The 15,513-nt window shown below is 40.5% G+C and overlaps 1 long non-coding RNA gene and 1 other non-coding gene across 3 annotated transcripts in view; one reads left to right on the forward strand and one right to left on the reverse strand.

Annotated features, from left to right (window-relative positions):
* LOC114810006 overlaps positions 1-15,513 on the reverse strand; it is a 40,719-nt gene that overhangs the window by 14,853 nt on the left and 10,353 nt on the right. The gene's annotated exons all lie outside the window — the stretch shown is intronic.
* On the forward strand, positions 7,706-7,832 carry LOC114810520. Its single transcript, XR_003758219.1, has one exon. It is a non-coding gene; the product is annotated as a U6atac minor spliceosomal RNA (small nuclear RNA).

The raw sequence follows: 15,513 nt of genomic DNA on the forward strand, positions 1-15,513 counted from the left end.
ACCTAGAACTTCAGTTATTCCTTAAAGAAAATATCCAGTCTAAGGCCTGAATTTCATTTCTGATATCCTTCCTAGATTCAGGGAAATTCCACATATTGGAATTAAATCTATAGGGTAACGAGCACTTGAGGTCTATTCATTCATTTGCGAAAGGCAATTTTTCTTTTACAGCAGGTAGCTTCTTTCCCATCATAAGCACTTACACTTGAGGGAAGTTAACATGAAGCAACAATGTACCACTGGTAACAGTTAACATTTCATTTCCCAGTCCCAATTTTCAACATAATGGAAAACTCTTAACAAAACTAGTGATAGAAGGAAAAACTGTTACACCAATAAATGTGCATACATAGAGGATATGTTTAATAGTTCTAACATGTATAACATTAAAATTTTATCAAATCAAGAGAAGGACATTTTGTACACAGAAATCAATTTATACTGCAACTATCCGCAAGACTTGCTTGTAATTTCTTTTGCCTAGAAAAGTGTTACATTTAACCCTAATTTTATTGAGTAGTGGTGTATATGAGGAGGAAACAGTAGGTGATGTTAAAATTACTTTTCTTGATTTTGGTTTGGAAAAAAGTACTGATGTCCAGGTATTTCATAAGTTTAAAAAAAAGATGAAATAAAATAAAGCTCCTCAATGTAGAATGGGAGCTGGGTCATATAGAAAAGTGGGTGGTAAGGGCAGGTGATAGCCTGATTCTACACAAATACATCCAAAGTTGTGCCTACCAAAGGGCAAGCCATATTCTGCCCCATTTCCCAGTATTAGCCTGCAAGGCCTGTTAATCAACAGCCTATAATCATCACAAGACTGAGTTCATCAGAGGATGTCATGACTCATGACCACCCATTCCTTACATTAAACAAAGGGGTCTCAGAATCCACTGTCTTCCTCTGTCTCCACCAATGCTTGTCAGTAAGATACTAGTCAATAAATAAGGGGGCTGATGGAGTGGGGGCAGGGGGAGGAGATGGTCAAGAAGTTCAGGTAGCTCCTTTCTATCCTTTCCTTAACACATACCTTCCTCTATTCCTACTGAAATTTCACTTTGCCTCAGTAAATCTGAAGAATAAGGATGCCAAGATGTTTCCAGTGTACAAGCACTGGGTACAAGACTAGGCAATTTTTTTGCCCCAGGAATTGTTAATAAAAGTAGGCATCCAGCTGCCTAGACTTTTCTGGAGCCACAAAGGTTCAGTGCCCAAATTGGAAAAGACCAGCATTTCAATACTGAGGATTTCTGGGGACATTGTAAGCCAAGCTGGGGTTACCATCTTCTGAGAGTCCTTGAGCAGGCAGCCGGTAGCTAATTGTCTGGAAAGGCTCTGTGTCTCTGGGCTCCACATGCTCTGCTTTATTACAAAGGAGAAAGATAATCCATTTCCAATCCATTTATTCCAATACCATAGAAGCCGAGGCAATAACAATTATCTCCATCTCTACACTTTCTCCCCTTTCTGGCTAGTCCTTGTACAGTAATGAATTGTAACAGCTACTTCTCGTAGATTTCTTTCCCATATAATTAATGTCCTGAGATATTCTATTTACTTGTGAAGCAGTTTGAATCAAGAAGTGATTACTTTTAGAATAAACAGAGCTGCTAAACTCTCTCCATAAGCAAAGCTGATGGCAGTTTTCTTTTTAAAAAATACTGAAATGGGAGTCCTAAAAAAGCTTTGAGTTTAAGGTTGCTTATTGTTGTGTTTTTATAGGGCTGTATATAGTCTAGCTTAGTTTAGCTAAGACAAGTATGCTAATATTTTAGAGTCAGTAAACATCTGGAAGTCACCTATAAACTGATTAATAGTCTCCCTACTTAATAGCTATACTATCTGATCAGCTGCCTCAGCACACACATACACAATATATATTCTACTGTGAAAAATGTATGCTTTCCCATTAATTTGTAAGCTCTTTAAATGCAGGGCCCACTAAATGTTCCTCAAGTGCCTAGTTCATGCTCTGCACATAGTAGGTGCTAAAAAATACAGTTCGGTGAGGATACTGATAAAGTTAGGGAGATAAAACCAGTTAGGGAGATAATACAATTCCTTATTTCACCTCAAACTACTGTTGCATGATAGGGCAAGACCTAAAGTCACAGAGAAGACGAGATTCTCGGAAAAATTAAACAAAGGACAGGAGAGAGAAAAACTGCTCTGTCAATGTGGGTTTTTTCCTTTTTTTAAAAAAAAAAACCAAAAACTCTGCACTTTGACTAAAACAGCGTGAGCCTGTTTGGATACAGTGAGACAGTGTCAAAAGCAACAGTTTTTCTTCATAAGCACGACATTGAATAGAATGCACATTTTCCTTAAACACTAGGTTTGCAAAAATCATTTCTCCAGGGTTATAGGAGAACTGGCTGCCTACTGTTTCTCTTTGGTCCACTAACTTGTGCTTCATGCACTTTCCCTTTCCATAAAATGGACATTCTCTATCATCATCAACAACAGCATTTATTTGACACTACTATATGCAGAACACAGAGTCCTGGGTGCTTGGAAATAGAACTCTGTCCCCAACATTTAGATGTTTAAAATCTAGAGAGAGACAAGTGGACACAAGTTGCCAGCATGTAGTAGGTAAAGAGTCAGAGTTCTGGTGCAAGTGATAAACGCAAAAGCAAGAAGTTGAGAAGCAGCATGCCTTAATGGATAGAGCACAGGCCTGGGAGTCAGAGGACCTGGGTTCTAATTGTGGCTCTGCCAAGTGACCTTGCACAAGTCTCTAAACTTCTCTGTGCCTCAGTTTACTTATCAGTAAAATGGGTATTAACACTGTGATCTCTGTGTGGGAAAGGGACTATATCCATGCTGATTATATTTTATCTACCCCAGGGTTTAAAACACTGCCTGGCACATTTAAAGCCCTTAAATGTCACAATTAAAATGATTATTAAAAACATAATCAGACCTATACATTAATGTCAATGGCTGATGAGATGACCTGAACAGAAAGATGGCATTTGTCTCTGAGAAATGAGAAGAGCACATCAATCATTGGAAGAACATATCACAACTTAATAGAAAGAACAGAAGACTTGTCCCAGCCCTGCCCCTTTCCTGCTGATTGACCTTGGATAAGTCACAACTTCTCTGTGCCTCAATTCCCTCAACTGAAAAAAAAAAAATTGTGATCTATTACCTGTTCTTCCTCAGACTGTGAGTCTCACATGGGACCTGATCATCTTTTATCTATTCCAGAACTTAGTACAGTACTTGGCACAGAAGTACTTACACACCACAACTATTGTTAAGTCACTCAGCTTCTGTGCCTCAGTACCCACATTTGTACAGTGGGGATAAAATACCTTCTCTCCGTCAGATCCTTGAATCTCATGTGGGTCAGGAACTATGTCCAACTGGGTATTCAGCAAAGTGCTTGGCAAAGTGCTTAATATAATCATTATTAATATCCTGTCAAACTAGGTATAAATACTGAATTCTTACCAGCAGAACTAGATAGTTTTGGTTTATTTTGTTGTTGTTTTTTAAATCAAAGTTGTTAAACAGTTCCTGTGTGCCCTGTAATAACAGCTGGGATAGACACAAGTTAGTCAGGTTGGACAATCTGTGTCTCACATGGGGCTTACAGTCTTAATTCCCATTTTCCAGATGAGGTAAATGAGGCACAGAGAAGTTAAGTGATTTGCACAAGGTCACACAGGAGGCATGTGGCAACGCTAGGATTAGAACCCAGCTCCTTTTGAGTTTTAGGCTTGTGCTCTATCCACTAGGTCAGGCTACTTCTCTGATCCACCAGGGTGCAGAAATCAAACATTTTAAGATTAATCAATTATTAAATCTCTGTTTATCAAATTCACCTAGGACCCAGGCATCTTTGACCCACTCCTAAGGAAAGAACTTGGGGGAAGAAAGGTCTCCATCTCCTTTTTCTAACCCTCCACTGCTTGCTCTCACACTTAGCTTTGCGGTGCTGTGGGTTTCTGGCTACAGGGGAGGAAAGTGAGCAAAAACCCAAAGTGGTGAGGACTGCAGCTGTAAGGGGTAGGGGTTCCCAGGGCTGAGAAAAATTGATCCTTTGACGGGTACCTGGCACACCCCACAGAAACTCTCTTATTAAGTGTGTATTTTAATGTGATCTGTTCACTTTTTTCATGTGTGTAGGAATGTAGCAGATTCATTTGCTTTCACATACCATAAAGAATACCTCTGCCACAGCACCTCTTAGGAAATAGGACTATGTTACCATGTTTAATCTAATACTGGGTCATGCCAAGGCTCCATCTAGGCCAGTATTTTGTCCCCACCACTAGCAACACAGGATAGTTGGAGAAATGGAGTGATAACTACCCTTGTAGATACCCATTTTCTAAGATGCTGAAATAGTAGTTCAGGGAAAAGACCCCAAAACAACCCACTCTTCCCCTTCATTAGCTCACTGGTTTCAGAAGAGGAAAAAGAATATCATGTGACCAGCAAAGCTACAGGGTGGGTTTGGAAAAGGGATTTGAGTCCTGTGCTTTGGAGAGATGCCAAACCCCTGCTCGTCCAGATGTAAAGCAAATGAAACTCATCTGCAAATCCCTGACATGCCCCTTTCCAAGACCATTAAAGTGGTTTGACAGATCGCTTTTGGAATACTATCATTACCCCTGATCACTCTGGCCTCATTTGCATATCATTGGATTGAGAGACACATCTATAACATAGAATGCTATTACAGCTTCCTCCAACGGATCACCTCTTTTTTCTATTTCATCATGGTCAGAGTGGAATCGGCTCTGGGATCAGGGTGCAGGTCAGCTCACTCTCAGCATAGGTCAGAGATGGTGTCCAATCTGATTATCTTGACTCTATCCCTTAATTTAGAGTGTTTGATACCCAGTTAGTACTTAAAATACCATTATTAATTATTATTATTAGGAAATATAAAAGGGCTCAGGTAACTTTTAAACAAGGGTGTTCTCCCAGATAAATCTTATTAGGACATCTGGATTGGAGGGATCACCTCTCTGCTAGAAAATAATTTCTTTAATACAGGGACGATTTAGGAGGACAAAGCTATATTAGTGTCTGGGAATCACCTGCTTTGCTCTGTTTTCTGAGCAATGGAGAAGTGTCTCAACCTTCATTACACCCATATTTGTTCTCTCCACCCACTCATTGACATTTCTCTTAAGAGAAACTAATTTCTATTGGATCTGTACCCTTTAAACACTTGATATTCACTCCACACGGGACTTCTGCACCTATCCTTATTTTAACATCTGTCTCCCCCTCTAGGCTGTAAACTTCTGGTGGGCAAGGAACATGTCTCTCTGTTTTATCAAGCTCTCTCAAACACTTAGTATACTGCTGTGTTCATAGTAAAAACTTGATAAATATCCTTGATTAAAAATTTTGAAAGCTTTCAAGGATGTGGGGTTTTTATCAAGACACCCCAAAAAAGAGCTTAATCTGATATTTTGTTAAGTATCCCAGCGTAGAAGGGACAAGCCCTTAGCACAGTGTTCTGCATACAGTGTGTTCAGTAAATATGCCTTGCTGGTTGATTGACAAGGCTATCTTATTTTACTCCTACATCTCACATCTTCAAACTATTCTGTACTTCCTCTCTGCATATGAGTTTAAAAGGAGTTTACCAGAATCCGTTTCAAAGAAACTCCAAACACACATGCTAGTCAATCCTTTATGGTCCAAAACTCAGGACTGGGCATGTGCATTTGATGCTGATCCCACAAATTTTAATTTCTTAGATACACATGAATCCCCAAAACCTAAGTTTCAACCCATAAAAAATGACAATATATGCCTTTTTATAGGACAACAGGGGTTTTTTATGGAGCCATTATTCTGTGCTAGGGTCTGTAAGGTTTGAAAATGTGGGGTGGGAGAAAGGGAGCGAAGAACAGAGGTGACCACTTTTCATTTTAAGCAAGGGTGTGAGCTTGGAGGGAGGAGCAGGCCATCAGTAATAAAAATAAATGGTATTAATTGCTTACTATATGCCAAACACTCAGACCACTGTGTTGGATACCTGGTAATCTGGTCACATGCATGAGGTCATTGTGATCAGGGCTTTGGTGAGACTAGGGATGAATATCTAGAGGGAAAGGGAGGAATTTGTGAATGAAAGGAAATTGAAAGAGCACTGGTTGTGTGCTTTTTCCTTTTCCTCCTTTAAACAGGGGTACCAGAACCTCATCTAAACAAGTACCTATGAAAAGACTAAAAGCCCTAGGGATCAGGGCTAGACTAATACAGGATTAACAGGGTTGATGTCCTGGGGCTGAGAGAAAACAGGGGGCCAAAACACCCTATAATGTGACCCTCTGCCCCCACACCCTCAAAAATTGCCTCCACTCTACAAGCCATGCCACTCAACCCCCAAGTTGCAGAAAATATAATCAACATGGCCTAGTGCATAGAACATGGGCCTGGAAGTCAGAAGGACCCGGGTTCTAATCTTGGATCAGCTACTTGTCTGCCATGTGACCTTGGGTAAGTCACTTCACTTCTCTGTTCCTAGTTACCTCATCTGTAAAAATGGGTATTAACACTGTGAGCCCCAAGTGGGACATGGATTAGCCTGATTAGCATGGATGGACATGGATTAGCCTGATTAGCATGGATTAACCTGATTAGCTTACATTTACCCAAGCACTTAGAATAGTGCCTGGCATATAATAAATGCTGCCTAGAGCTTAGAACAGTGCTCCAGGGCTTAGAACAGTGCTGGGCACATAGTAGGTGCTTAGCAAATGCCATTATTATTATATACCATAAAATAAGATAGGCCAGGCTTGTTTGGAAAGATGTAGTAGGCAGTTGGAAAAAAAGTGATGTGGGTAACAAAAAACATCACAGGGAATAGGGATTTGTGGAGCAGGAGACAAAGGGGCCTCCATATTGGCTTCTCCCATCCAACCTAAAAGAACAGGGTATCCAGCAGTACTACCTGGAACCACTCCTACTCAGTGTTCCTCTGCCCATGAGCAGCACTTTCTCTCCTGGTATACAAGTCTCTTGCAGCTGCAATGCCAAGGAACATCTCCAAATTCCTGACACAGAAAAAGCAAATGAGAGCTTTTAGAAGCAGTTTACTTCTCCCTACCCCAGAGTCAGGAATTTGGAGACATTCCCTGGGTAGTCAAGAATAAGCCATCCAGATCTTCAGGAGATTAAGACCTAGATTGCTGTTCCCTTACCTCCACCTGAAGATCCAGCAGGTAGATGGCTCCCATCTTCTTAAGCTCTCAGGCCAAATAACACGCCATATGACTTATAGAGATCCCTGTGGTGTAAATCACCCAGAGAAGAAGGAGAATTCTGCTATAGGAGTCTGCATCACAAAAGGATCAGGTGTCTCTCTACAGCTTCAATCCAGGTGTAATTTATCAGAGAATCGGAGCAGCAATCCTCTACATTCAATCAACAGAGTACATTCTGTGCCAGACTACTCTAAATTCTTGGGAAAGTACAAGTTGTGATCCCTCCTTACAAGGACAAAAGAGTCTATAGTGGGAGACAGACATTAAAGTAGGTTGCAGATAGGGAAAACAGGGTATAAGATGGGGAAGATTCCTTTCATTCTGCTGAGACTGCCAGTAACATCAGGCAGATATGCTTCTCCATCCCAGTGAAATCTTCCGGAGGTCAAAGCTGGTGGTCCTGGAGATTTCAGTGGAGCTTTCATTCATCTGCTAGTGTCATCCTATGGTGTGTGATGTTGTATGAAAGGAAAGAAGGTTAGCACTCCCCTTGAGAAGGATGGAAGAGGTCCTAGTGGCCTTTAGAACACATATATGATTAAGCACTGCCACCTACTTCGTGGCATCTAACCAAGTTTTTTCACATCGCCAAACTAACTCTCTTCCCCTCTTCGAAGCTCTATTGAGAGCTCACCTCCTCCAGGACATCTTCCCAGACTGAGCCCTACCTTTCCTCTGCTCCTCTTCCCCTCCTCATTGCTCCTACGCCCTATCTCTGCTCTACCCCCTTCCCCTCCCCACAGCACTTGTATATATTTGTACATATTTATTGCTCTATTTTATTAATGCTGTGCCTTTATCTGTTTCTATTTATCTATTTTGATGGTATTGGTTCCTATCTACTTGTTTTGTTTTGTTGTCTGTCTCCCCCTTCTAGACTGTGAGCCTGTTGTCGGGTAGGGATTGTCTATCTGTTGCCAAATTATACTTTCCAAGCACTTAGTATAGTGCTCTGCACATAATAAGTGCTCAGTAAATATGACTGAATGAATGAATGATGTGCTACTATCCCACACCTTATAGAGATTGCACACAACTGATCATCTCCAGAAACTAGCCAGGAGTTGATGCAAGGTCTCTGGTGATTACTTTGGAATTATGGAGAAACTCTGTGCAGGACATATAATATGGGTGACTTATAATGATGATAATGGTATTTGTTAAACATTTACTACATGCCAAGCACTGTCGAGGCACTGCATAGATATAAGATAGTCAAATCAAGCTCACAGTCTAAGTAGGAGTGCTGTTTTAACTTGGCCATGTTGCTTCCCACTTCTCTACTCTATACTTTAGTCCAGTGATTAATATTTTTCCATCATGGAAAGACTCTTAGATTAATAGATGTCACCTTTAGGGTCTGGAAATTGGTGTTCCATCCACAATTGATTGCAGCAGCATTGTGTCAAGTGTTAGCCAGGAAACATACAATGAGTAAAGATGCTCCAGATGGAGAAGGAGATATGAAATTGTATAAAAAGAGCGGGCTGGAGATAGAGATTTGGGAAACATCCACTTAAAAGAGGTAGGTGAAACCACTTGAGTGGCTGAGTTCCCTTAGAGAATGAATAGTGGACTCAGAGTTGAACCTTGTAGGACACACAGTTGAAAGGCGAGGAGAAGTGCAAGTCAACAGAGAGGTAAGTAGAGAAGGAGAACCAGGAGAGTATTTTGTTGGTTAAACTGAGGCTAGAAGGAATTTCTTGGGCAAGGGAGTAGCCAACAGTATCAAAGGTAGTCAAGAATTTAAGGAGATTTAGGGAAGAGCAGAACTTGATAGATTTGTTAGATCAGTTTCAGCAGAAGAAAGATCAGAAGTCCCGAAGTAGGGATTTGAGAGGGATTTGACAAAAAGGAGTGGAGACAGGTTTACACAGTCCATGCAAGGAGTTAAATCATTTAGTGAGCACTTACTGGGGGCAGAGAACTATATTAAGTGCTTGGGAGGGCACAGGACAGAGTTGGTAGACACACTCCTTGCCCACAATAAGCTTACTTGAACCAGAATAGAAGCTAGAGTCACAATGATAAACTGGAGAAAGCGGAAACTTCAATGGATTTTTTTCTTTCCTAAACGAAAGACTTGGGCTTGTGCTTAAATGAATGATGATGATGAAAGACACTGTATACCCCAGAACTTTAGGATGATGTGGTAGAAATGGAAGTAGTGTGTTGGGAAGTCTATTTTCCAGGAAGGCAGGAAACAAATTCATTTCCCTGGAAAATAGGCTTCCACCTTTTGAGCTTGGACCTTTGTTCTTTGTACATTGCTCTGCACACAGAAAGCACTCAAATACCATGAACTGATTGATCATACTGACCCTAGTTTCATTCCTTGTACCTGCATTGTTCCAAAACTGGGCCGCGTATGTTTTGCTCAAGGATCCTTCCTGTGACCATTCTTTGGAGATGGCATCATTAAGTAAGGAGAAGGAAACTTTCATTGCTAAGAGACAAACCAATTAATACTTCATTTTTCACAGTGACTCATGCTTAAGAAAGAAACATTCTGCATATATGGTTTGACTATACTAAGTACACTGGTTGCTCTGACATCTGTTCTTTCAAGGTGGCTACACCTGCCCATCATATAGCAGTTACAACTGTGCAGGAGTATTATTTCCACTGACTATCCTAATACCAGCCTCTTTCAAGTAACAGAAGCCATCTTCTCCCCTTTCCTGTATAGCGGCCTATGGGCTATAACACCTCTAGGTCTTCATTTCCCTTTCCTTCCCTCTTAGACTATTAGATGACATTTCTAAGTTATACTTCATAACGTCACATGCCAAACACACACACACACAAAACCCCCCACAGGAATAGCACATGAAATGTATCACAGAACAGAAGATTATCTGCTCCCTTTCCTCTAAAACAGATAATTGTTTGTCTTGTTCCAAAAGATGTTCATTTACTCCATATGCAAAGCATAGGTAGTCTCAAATTTCGTTACAAACCTCCCCTAGACTACCAAGCTAAGTACTGGGGAACTAAGTCATGCCAAATGACTTGTCTACATACTCTGGAATTAGATGAAATGACAACTCCTTTCAATAGTTACCTTATAAAATGACCAGGACTTCATTTTAAAACAGCAGCTGGTGGCATAAATATCAGAGCATTGCAACTAGAAATACAGGGATTTCCCATATTGAATTTTACTACAAGTCTCAAATTTTAATATATGAGAATCATTTGTGTTAAATGATTTTTTCTTCAGATCATGTTCACCATTGTCAGAGACAAAAATCAGTAACATGATAAAAATCTCTTTTATTGTAACAGTCATACTGTATTCCTGTTATTTCATAACATTGCTGTAGCATATTTCGATTAGTGGAACTTGAGTCTATGCAAAAGTGCATTTTTCAATCACTATTATTTCCAGTGTTTTTATAATGTCCTACCTAAAGTCATTTTAACCTACTTTGGGCACTCATCTCACTGTGGCTTTGAAAAATTATGAATTAAAACACGACAACATTAAAACTGCTAGTATTGAATGGACAAAAATTCCCCTATACAGATGCACTGGTATCTATGATATTCATGAACTGGTGGGTGGAATGGTTCACTGACTATTCCAATTGCTTTTAAATAGTTTGACACATCAAGTGTAATCTCAGGTAAAAAGTCCCCTTAAGAACCTTTTTAGAATTCAGTTCCAGTGCTTCAGTGTTAATTTCAAAGTCTGTTATTTGAATAAAATGGTCATGTAGGTTCTCCTTGCAGATGGAAGCCGCTGATAATAGCAACTTATATAGCTTTATGGTGCCTATATCCTAAAATAGACTGTGGCTTAGGGCCATTTTGTGCTCAACATTGTGGAGAATTCACTCAGGCAAATGTTTGGGAAAATATCTGTCATTTTATAGTATCTATGTAACAGCCACTAAGTGCAAAGAACTGAAAGAGGTGATGTGTGAGGGTTACAAAAGGTATAAAAAGATGGCATCCCTGCCCTTAGGGTACTTAGAATCTAATCAAGAAAAAAAAATCAAATGAGCTACAAGCAGATACACTCCAAGATAGAGGTAACAGCTGTATTTGTGTGTATTCATTTGTGAAGAATTTAGGGTGTGTATATGTGTTTGTGCATGCTTATGTGCACACACACACCCTAAATTCTTGATAAGAGAGAGCAACCCTAAGTTCTTCCATCACATACTTTGGATAGAACACTGTCTGGGAGTTAGAGGATGTTCCTTGGAAATGTGACTATTTGGGCTTGGGGTGCCAAGTTATTGGAAGAAACAGCTTGAGTGCATGGCAGTAGAATGGATGAGTAGTAACAGGGTGAGTTTTCTGTCTAATCAGGTTTCTCAAGAATGACTCTTGCAGCATAGCAGAACTGAGTGTAGCCCCTTCCTGTGCGGGTACATTGGCCACTTGCAGGACCTGTTACCATTTGAGTCTGCTTCCTGGTATCCTGATCTTCCTTTAGTCTGTTCAAGGAAGGCGGCCTTTCTGCTGATTGCCACTTGCCAAACTGTCTGGAATGCAGGGGTCTATCAAATTGGCATTTGCTCTTCTATTCTTCCCATTTTACTTCCTTCCCTCCTCATCTTTCTCGCCATTATTTTACTTCCTTCCCTCCTCATCTTTCTCTCCATTACTTAACACTCACCTTTCTTCCAGTGGCTGAGCTGGAATTAGCACTCAGATCTCCTGTCTGCTGACCCTCAGACCTATGTTCTTTCCTAATGAAATAAATCAATCATTTATTGAGCACATACTGTGTGCGGAGTACTATACTAAATGCCAGGGAGAGTACAATATAAATTGCCTCTCCGCCCTGGAAATTTTAAAAAGTAATGACTTTTAGTTGAAATGAAAAAGCAGCTTGGCTTTGAGGAATGCAGTTCTAATTGAGAGTCCTGGAGATTTGAGAGGAGTATGGGTGGGAAGTGAGCAGCAGCAGCAAGATAGGAAGTAGGAGAAACAGGGGTAAGCCAACTAATGTGATTTTGAGATGCCCATCTTTCACTTTTTTTTTTTTTTAATACTGATGCTGAGCCATCTTTTCCCAACTTTCATCATTTTCCTGCATCTCTTCTGCACTTTTTTGCCTTCTCCTTCTATTACCAAAAAGATCTTTTTGAAAGTCATAATTGGAAAGTCCCTTCTTTCCCAGTCCAGGGATTTATGTTAGTGATTTGGGGTCCTTTTTTTTCCTCCTGTTTAGACACAAACACTTGCATCACTTTTTTCTAGTCCTAATTTCCTCTTTGAATATGGAACCAGGAAAAAGGTTGGGACTGTAAGCACATTGTGGGCAGGGACTCTATGTTGTTATTGTTATATTGTACTTTCCCAAGCACTTAGTACAGTGCTCTGTACACAGTAAGTACAATTGAATGAATATATAACACATTAAGCTATATTTTAATTTCTCCCACCTACACTCTCCTTTTCAAGCCTTCCCTCAGGGCTGCAACTCTACCCCTTTCAAATTCACCAGACCACAGCTCTCCGCATCTTCATGTCAGCACTTCTGCATCAACTATATGGACTTGGGTACTCACAAACATCCATAACATTTATGTACATACACATATTAAAGCACCAATATTAGCACTAGTCCTGAGCCATTTTGGTTGCCATTGACACTGTGGGTTAATTTCTTTTTCTAGAAATACAATCTGACAGATTTTCTGACAATCTCTTCCTGATTCTACCCCCTCCACCACTCTGGCTGATCCTTCTCAATCTTTCACTGACTTTTTCTCTCACTTCCTAACTATGGGTGCTGTCCAATACTCATCCAATAGCACTTTCTCTTCTCAGTCTATACTTTCTCCCCCAGGCAGCTCTTCTGCTCCCATAGCTTCAATTACCACACTTAGACAGATGTCTCCCAAATCTTCCTCACTACCCCAAACCTCTCCCTCTCTTCAATCTCACATATCCTCCTTCCTCCATTCATTTACTCATATTTACTTAGCACTTACTGTGTGCAGAGCATTGTATTAAACTTTTGGGAAAGTACAAAGCTCACAGTCTAGAGTGGGGGAGGCAGAAGTCAATATAAATCAAATTACAGATATGAACATAAGTGCTTTGGGGCTGGGAGGTTGGGGGGAAGGGGAGAGCAAAAGGGAGTGGGAAATGAGGAAAAGTGGGGCTTTGTCTGGGAAGGCCGCTTGGAGATGTGCCTTCAATAAGGCTTTGAAGTGGGAGAGAGTGGTTGTCTGTCAGATGAGAAGGGACGGCATTCCAGGCCAGAGGCAGGATGTGGGCTAAGAGTCAGTGTCCCTCTGGAACCTCGAGCTCAACATTTCCAAACCTGAACTCCTCATCTTCTTTTCTAAATCCTCTCCTCTGTCTACCTTTCCTATTCAATTGAGACTACCATTCTCTGCACTTCTCAAGATTGGAACTTTGGCATCATCCCAGATTCTTCCCTTCCTTCAACCCCCATATTCAGTCCATCACCACATCCTGCCAGTTCTTCCTCTACAACACTTTCAGAATCCTTCTCTTCCAATCTATTTCAACTGGAATCTTGCTGGTCCAGGGGTGTTCCATATCCTGACTTTACTACTGCATTAACCCTACTGATTTTCCTGACTCTAGTCAATATTTCACTTGGTTGCCTGCATCCTTTTTCCTAACACTTAATTCTACATGTGCCTGGCAGCTCTTCAGAAAAAAAAAAGCCTCCAATGGTCTCCCAGTCCTCTTCACATCAAGTAGAAACTCCTATCAGCTTTAAGGTACTCACTCATCTCTCTTTTTTTACTTGTCCTCACCCTTCTCTGGTTACGTCTCACCTTGCACACTTTGTTCCTCTCAAGTCAGTCCACTTCACTATGCTTCATTGTCATCTCCCCTGTTGCTGACCCTTGAATCACACCCTCTGTTCTTCCTGGATCTCCTCCCTCCTTCACACCCAGAAGATCACTGCTTACCTTCTAAGCCATTCTGAAGACATCTTTCCAAGGTGATCTTTTCTGATTAATGTTTCTTCTCTATGCCCTACATTCCCCCAACTCCCACATTATCAAAACTTGGGAGTAATCAGTTCCCCAATAGCACTGTGTGTTTTTATACTATATTATTTTCTCTATTCTATCTATTCTATACTCATCCCATAGTATTATACATCTTTATACTCTATTGCTCCCTTCTATTTCAGTTTATTTTAGTGTCTGTCATCTCTATTTGACTGAACAACTCGAGGGCAATATCTACTCATTCTTATTCTTCTGCAATATTAATAATGGTATTTAATATGTGCAAGCACCATACTAAGCAGCAGTAGATACAAAATTATTGGTTTGGACACAATCCATTCCATATTGGGCTCACAGCCTAATAGGGAGGGCAGGTATTGAACCCCATTTTGTAGATGAGGAAACCAAGGCACAGAAGATCACAGCAGGGAAATAGTAGAAGCAAATTTGAACACAGACCCTTTGAAACTCAGGCTTGTGCTCTTTCCACTGAGCCATGCTGCCATACTCTCTCAAGCACTTAGTAAAGTGCACTTCACTCAGTAGGTACTTGAATATTATTGCTTGTTTGATATATACATAGCTGCTTCTCCTTCTCATTTGTAAATTATTTCAGTGTTTGTCCCACCTGCTAGATTGCAAACTCCTTGAGGGAAAAGAATTATGCCAACTAATATAGCTTTATTCCCCCAAAACACTTAGTACATAGTTCTACCCAAAGTTGGAACTCAAATTCTACCAGTAGAGGTTATTTTCTCCGTGGGGAGTCTAGGCTACTGAGTCAAATGGGAGATGAGTTGAGGTTCTCAGAGAACATGGCTCATTTATTAGCTAATTTGGTTCATTCACAAGAAGAGTGATTGTATATGTCTGTTAGCTCGTATCCACCCCAGCACTTAGTACAGTGCCTGGCACTTAACAAATACCATAACTATTATTATTATCATCTACTCTCAAAAGTTGGGAAAGTCCAATGAAAGAGTATCTACCAAGCCATTGAAAGACACTGAAGTTTGGAGGGAAGAAATACAAACCAATCCTCCTTGGGTTAAAAAGAAAAAAGTCTCTGCTTCTTTTGACTTTGTTTGACAAATACTTCACCAACAGTGTTTCCAGGGACATAGAAACATGCACCATCATTTCTCACTAAAGTAGCTGGAAAATGAAATGCAAAGTCTATTCAGAACTGCCTGAGTTGGCTGCCTGCTTTTCTCTCTACAGTCCACACCAGCCTCCCTGTGCAGCTACCTAAACAAACTGTACATTTGGCTCATTCAAGCTTTTCTGTTCAGTTGTGCAGATTC

The sequence above is a fragment of the Ornithorhynchus anatinus genome, chromosome 3, assembly GCF_004115215.2.
Source record: "Ornithorhynchus anatinus isolate Pmale09 chromosome 3, mOrnAna1.pri.v4, whole genome shotgun sequence".
In the NCBI taxonomy this organism is placed as follows: Eukaryota; Metazoa; Chordata; class Mammalia; order Monotremata; family Ornithorhynchidae; genus Ornithorhynchus; species Ornithorhynchus anatinus.